Raw genomic sequence first — 6,617 nt, 5'->3', positions numbered from 1 at the left:
CAACTTCGTGTCTTTATAGCCAAACTTTCTCACCCCAATTTTCCAGCTCTATCTGAAAAACTCCAGTTGAACTTGGTCACAACCAAATTTATCTTTCTTCAAAATTGCTTCTCATTCTGCTTCCATTAACACCACCAGCCCAATACCATAAACCAATGAGAAACCCCTTGCTTACAAAAGCAGCAAAAACAAAAAACAAAAAACCTCTCAACTCTATTTTGAAAAATCTTGGTATTTCATGTCATTCTCTTCATTTTCCTACAACTATCCAAGTTCATTCATCCTTTCTTACCCACAAAAGCCCAAGTCTGCCTACGGAGGCCTTCTTCTCTCCCGTCTTTACTTTCAATCTTTCCTTCACATTTTCCACACATAATCCACATCAGGCTCCTGCTCACAACCTTCAAAGGCTCCCTGTGCCTACAGAATAAAGTCCAACTTCTTTGACAAGTCTTTCTCAGACATATAAATTCAAAGTTTCTCAACCCGACTAATCTGGATTTTATTTCCAGCTAAATCTGAATTGTAGCTTAGATCAGGGTCTTCAGAAAGAAGTGTAAAAAGTAAACTAGTAAAAAGAGGGAGAAAGGAGGAAGTCTCTCAGGCTAGAAGTCAGGGTGTTTAGGAGGGATGGGCACGTTTGATGGCAAGGAAGGAATCCAGATCTTAGCGGCAGAAGAGGGTACAGAGACGCTCAGCAGGGGAGCCGGACGCAAAGCAATCCAGAACTTCACAAGTGAGGAAGGTCAGACACCACAACGTCGATTCGAAGTATAACTTCCAACGGGTTCCCGGCCTCTGAATCGAGGAGATGAGGACTATCCCGGGACCCTGAGGGAAGTGAGAAGGAAAAGGAACGGGGGGGAGGGCGGGAGGACGGACGAGAGACTGTCCCCTGCCTTTGAGAATCTCAAGAAGGCACCAGGCTGGCCAGTGCTCGGCGACCCGAGAGCCGAGGCTGCGCGCGCGGTAGGGATGTGAGCCTCGTTCCTCAGACTCTCCCGACGTTACCTGAGGCAGGACCGAGCCACCGAGGGGGCGTCTGCGCGGGCCGGAGGGCGAGGGAGGCGGCGGCCCAGAGCCAGCATAGCAGCTGCCGGCAGTGGCTGTTTAGCCTGCGGAGGAGGTGGGGGTCCCTCGCGCAGAAGTCGGCGATTCCGCGGGGCCAGCGGCAGCGCAGGAGCCGCAGCCTACTGCCATGGCCTTGCGGTCTGGGCTGCTTTCCCCGCCTGCTCGGCGGGGCCCGGAGGCGGCTCGCCGCTAGGACAGAGAGGGCAGCTGGAAACTCTCGGCTCCCCGCGGGTGAGCGTCTGAAACGCCTGCGGCCAGGGGACTGGGGCGGGGCCTCCGGGGGCTCCGCCCCTCCTCAGGCCTCCCTCAGAGCAGCCAATCGGTCGTCAATTTTTGACAAACGAGCTGGTACGGTTGTCCAATGAACGCTAGGAAGGCCACGTGGTGCGAGGGTGGGCACAATGGGCGTCCAGAGAAGCCAATCAGCAACGCTGGGCGCCAACTCTTAGAAGACGAAGAGAACCAATAGGAAGGGAGTGGAGGTAAAAACAGAAGCGACAGTGTGTTGAAAAAGCGGAACCGAAGAGCAGAGAATACACCTGGGGGGAAAACCTAAGAGAGTCTCAAAGAGGGCGAGACGGTAAATACAAGATAAGCCAATCAATCCCCCCCCCGCCCAACAGAAACGATTGATAATTAATTAATTAGACTAGCGCGGCTTTTGAATAAGGTGTCCTACTAGATCGAAAGCCATGTCCTGCAGGAGGATCGTAGTGTAATAAGAAGCTAAAATTAAGACATAATTCCTAGCGACGTGAGAAACAGCAACAAGTAGAACTAAACGAAATGCCGAGAGAAGAGATTGGGTTTGGTGAAGTCTCAGAGGATAGGTATCACAAGCTGGTTTGAAGAATTATGAAATATCTCTGTGGGGAATAAGAATTTTCCCAACTGTTCCATCAGGTATAGATTTCCTCACACTTCCCATACCCATGAATTTCAAGGGTTTATATTCTTATACCTGAGCAGACTGCAATAGAAGAATAAGAACAGATAGACACAGTGGAATATGGGCCTTACCCTCAGGACTTAGGGCCACAATTTAAAAAAAGAAAAAAAAAGAAAAAGACTTCCCTCTTCCTGGAGGTAAAGATTCTTGGCAAATATGTGGAACATAAATAATTGAAATAGGACTGGGGCAGAAGGCAATGACAGAGAGTGTACCATGTGGACCTGGGTTCGATCCCCAGCACTGACAATAGTAATAACGATGGAATAAAGGTGGTCCTGATGGCAACTGAGTTTAAGAAAATGTATGGTAGGAAATAAAATTGGAAGAGGCTGAATATCCATGGAGCGTGAATAATAAAATTACCTTTTTGCTTTAATGCTTGTGTGTTTCGTTCTTGAACACATACATAACCTAGGCAGGGCATTGTTTGAGGAAGAGTAGTTAGTAGCTCACAGCATCTCTTAAGGGAGATCGGGACAGTCCAGTTCAGAATCATTCTGGCATAAAGTATGTGCTGCCACCTGGTGGCAGTTCAGATGTTACTGTCCCACGTTTCTGTTGAAAGGTTTGGCCCTCTTGCAAATGTGTCTCTCATAGAGCCTAATACAAACAGTTGATCAACACTACTGGGAGCAATCAGAGCTAAACAATGCCACCGTGCCAGATGAATTACCTGCCCAGTGAAAGACAAGGAAAGGCTTGGTGGGAAGGCTCTTTAAAAGCAGGACTAAACGTCGGAGCAATGATGGCCTACTCATTTGATCAGAGACTAGCAGATCTCTGAGTTCAAGACCAGCCTAGACTAAAGAGTGAGTTCCAGGACAGTCAGGGATATATCAAGAATCCCTGTCTCGGGGGAGAGGGGAAAAGAAGAGTAAGTTTAAACAAAATTTTTAAATTTGGGGCTAGGGATGCAGTCTTGTTAGCAGAATGCTAATATGCATGAAGCTCAGGTGTGGTGGCACATTCCCATCAGCCCAGCATTCAGGAGGTGGACACAGGAGACCAGAAATCCAGGTCATCCTCCGCTATATATGGAGTCTAGGCCAGTCTGGGACACTTGATACCTGGCTTCTAAATACATATTAAATACAAGGGAGAGGGAAAATAACACCGTGGATTTGCCATGCAAGATGAAGAAGCATCTGCAATCCCAGCACTCCCACTGGAGATGGGAGACAAAGACCCAACACTAAAGCTGTCCTCTGATCCTGACACGTACACTGGAGTGAGTGTACACACTCATTCACACACACACACACACATGCCTGATGGAGGAAGGTCATTGGTTAATTAAATAAAGAAGCTGCTTGCCCTGATAGGTTAAAACATAGGTGGGAGGAGGAGGAAATGAGCTCAGAGACTTGACAGCTCTCCTCTCGGGGGCAGAGGCCTCAGAGAGACACAATGCTCCACTCTTGCGGGCAGAGGCGAGAGCTCTGCTCTCTGAGGCACACGCGATGAAGCTCCGACCCAGGATGGACGTAGGCTAGAATCTCCCTGGTAAGCCACCTTGTGGGATACAGCAGATTATTAGAGATGGGCTAGTCCAGGTGTGAGAGTTAGCCTAAAAGAGGCTAGATAGAAATTGGCCAAGCAGTGCTTAAAAGAATACAGTGTCCGTGTAATTATTTCAGGGCATAAGCTAGCCAGGTGGCCGGGGTGCGGCTGGGGTGCTGGGGACGCAGCCCCGCCGCTCCCATTACTACACATGCCAGGTACAGTAGTACATGCCTGTAATTCCAACACCTGGAAGGTGGAGACAAGAGGAACAAGGCCATCTTTGGCTATATAAAAGAGTTCAAAGTCAACCTAACAACACAGGATTCTGTCATATATACACCAAAAATAAAAAATAAAAAGCAATAAATAAAATAAAAATGGGGGCCGGGCAGTGGTGGCGCACGCCTTTAATCCCAGCACTTGGGAGGCAGAGGCAGGCGGATCTCTGTGAGTTCGAGACCAGCCTGGTCTACAGAGCTAGTTCCAGGACAGGCTCCAAAACCACAGAGAAACCCTGTCTCGAAAAACCAAAAATAAATAAATAAATAAATAAATAATAAATAAAAATAAAAATGGGTCTGAAGCCAAGTATGAAATCAGTACATCACTCGTAATCCCAGCAATCAGAACCCAGGCAGGACTGAACTACAGAGTTCTTAGCCAGCCTAAGCTACAGAGTCCCCATTTCCATAAATAAATACTAAATGTAAACAAGGCTGGAGTCCTGGCTCAGCAGCTAAGCAGACTGACTGCTTTGCCAGAGGACCCTGACTCAATTTTCAGCACCCATATGTTAACTCTAGTTAACACGTTAAGTTCCAGAGGCTACAATGCCCTCATCTAGCCTCTGTAGACACCAGGCACCAGGCAAGCACTTTGGTGGACATACATGCAGGCAAAACACCCACTCACATGAAATAAAAATTGAAAAAAACAATAATAAACTCTCCTTCTCCCTGTCCCTTTCTCCCTCTCCCCCTTTCTCTCTCTGACAAAATCTCATTATACAGTCTTGGCTGATCTAGAACTTGCTGTGTAGGTCAGGCTGGCCTTGAACTCTGAGATCCACCTGCCTCTGCTTCTCTTCCCCAAGAGCTGGGATTAATGATGTGCACCACCAGACCCATTGAGAGACCCTACCTTTACCCAAACATATGCACATTTGGCTCTGAGCACTCTATGTATCTATGTATGTATCTATGTATGTATCTATGTATGTATCTATGTATGTATGTATGTATGTATGTATCTATCTATCTATCTATCTATCTATCTATCTATCTATCTATCTAACTATCTATCTATCTATCTCTCCAGCTCTCTGTCTCTCTCACACACAATGAGGAAAAGGATGTGGAAGACATCCCTGTAGTTATTTAATGTCTAACAATGGCTGCTGGTTAGGCCAGAGGTTTAAACATACCATTACTGAAAGCAGCTCCTGTCTTACTGCCTCAGTCTTTTATTGTTTCTATTTCAGATAACTCTCCTCTTGCCAGCCTGAATTAAGAGTTGGAATCTGTCCATAAGCCAACTGTACATCTTAGTTCAGGGCAAATGCATCCAAAGATCTTGCTGGTGGATGGGTAGCATTATCTTTTTATCTTTTGTCTACAGTTACCACTGGAAGAGGAAATGCTGCTGGTTCTTAGGAAATCTTGAACCCTCTGGAATATAGAATCCAGGATAGAAGAAAATAAGCCTGCCCTTCACCGTCTAAAGATTATATATATTTTGTTTTTTGAGACAGGGCTTTGGAGCCTGTCCTGGAACTAGCTCTGTAGACCAGGCTGGTCTTGAACTCCACAGAGATCCACCTGCCTCTGCCTCCCGAGTGCTGGGATTAAAGGCGTGCGCCACCATCGCCCGGTAAGATATATTTTTCAAACTCTTAGTTTTCTTTTCTTTTCTGTTTTTTGGTTGTGGTTTTTCAAGACAGATATTCTCATTGTAGCTTTGGCTGTCCTGGAACTCATTCTGTTGACCAGGCTGGCCTCAAATTCACAGAGCTCTGCCTCCCTCAGCCTCCCAAGTGCTGGGATTAAAGGTGTGTGCACCACCACCCAGCAACTGTGAGTTTTCTTTCAATTTGACACAAACGAGAGTCATATGAGAACCACAGCTGAGAAAATGCCTCCATCAAATTGGTCTGTAGACGAGTAGGAGGGGGCATTTTCTTGATTAGTGATTGGTGTGGGAGGGCCCTGCCCACTGTGGGTGGTGCCACCCCAGGCAGGTGGTACTGGATTTTGTGTGTGTGTGTGTGTGTGTGTGTGTGTGAGCTGAGGCCAGGTTGTGGTGGTGAACGCCTTTAATCCCAGCACTGCTGACGCAGGTGGGTCTCTGTGAGTTCAAAGCTAGCTTGGTTTCAGGACAGCCAGGACTACACAAAAATAACCTTATCTGGAAAAACTAAAACAGCTAAGCAAACCAGTAAACTGTCTTCTCCACATCAGTTCCTACCTCCAGGTCCCTGGCCTCCTTGGGATGCTTTTGGGTGTAGTGTTTTATCACAGCAGTAGAAAAGTAAACTAAGGACCAAACACCAGCCATCATTTTTGTTTTGTTGTCTTTATTGTTAGTTTTGAGACAGGAATGTCTTCCCTCAAACTCCAGATCCTCTGTCTCCACCTCTCTAGTACTGGGATTACAGGTATACACCACAACACATGGCTTTTCCTTTCTTTCTTTCTTTCTTTCTTTTTTTTTTTTTAAATAAAATCAAATAGAAATGGGCCAGGAGTATAACCTGGTAGTATAACACTTGCCTATCATCAATGAGGTGGGGGTGTTGGAAACACCAAGCAAACTAGCTAGCAAACTGGTTGGGTATGGCAGCACATACCTATAATCTTAGAACTTAGGCAGTAGAGGCAGGAGGATCAGGAAGTTAAAGGTCACTATGGTAGTTTGAATGAGAAGGGCCCCCATTGGCTCATAAATTGAATATTGATCCCCAGTGTTCCTTGGGAAGGATTAGTATGTATGGCCTTGTTAAAAAACGTGTGTCAGGGCTGGAGAGATGGCTCAGTGGTTAAAAGCATTGCCTGCTCTTCCAAAGGTCCTGAGTTCAATTCCCAGCAACCACATG

General features: G+C 46.6%; 1 protein-coding gene across 1 annotated transcript in view; it reads right to left on the bottom strand.

The window, feature by feature from the left end:
* Tesk2 (testis associated actin remodelling kinase 2) overlaps nt 1-1,284 on the bottom strand; it is a 110,656-nt gene extending 109,372 nt beyond the window's left edge. The window contains exon 1 of the mRNA XM_005370022.3: nt 1,012-1,284. The gene's annotated coding sequence lies outside the window, so the exon portion shown is untranslated. The remainder of the gene's footprint in view (nt 1-1,011) is intronic.
* Between the last annotated feature and the right edge of the window lie 5,333 nt (nt 1,285-6,617).

This window comes from Microtus ochrogaster, unplaced genomic scaffold (assembly GCF_000317375.1).
Source record: "Microtus ochrogaster isolate Prairie Vole_2 unplaced genomic scaffold, MicOch1.0 UNK69, whole genome shotgun sequence".
Lineage (NCBI taxonomy): Eukaryota > Metazoa > Chordata > Mammalia > Rodentia > Cricetidae > Microtus > Microtus ochrogaster.
The sequence above is the reverse complement of the archived record's forward strand: the minus strand, read 5'-3'. Positions and strand labels throughout refer to the sequence as shown.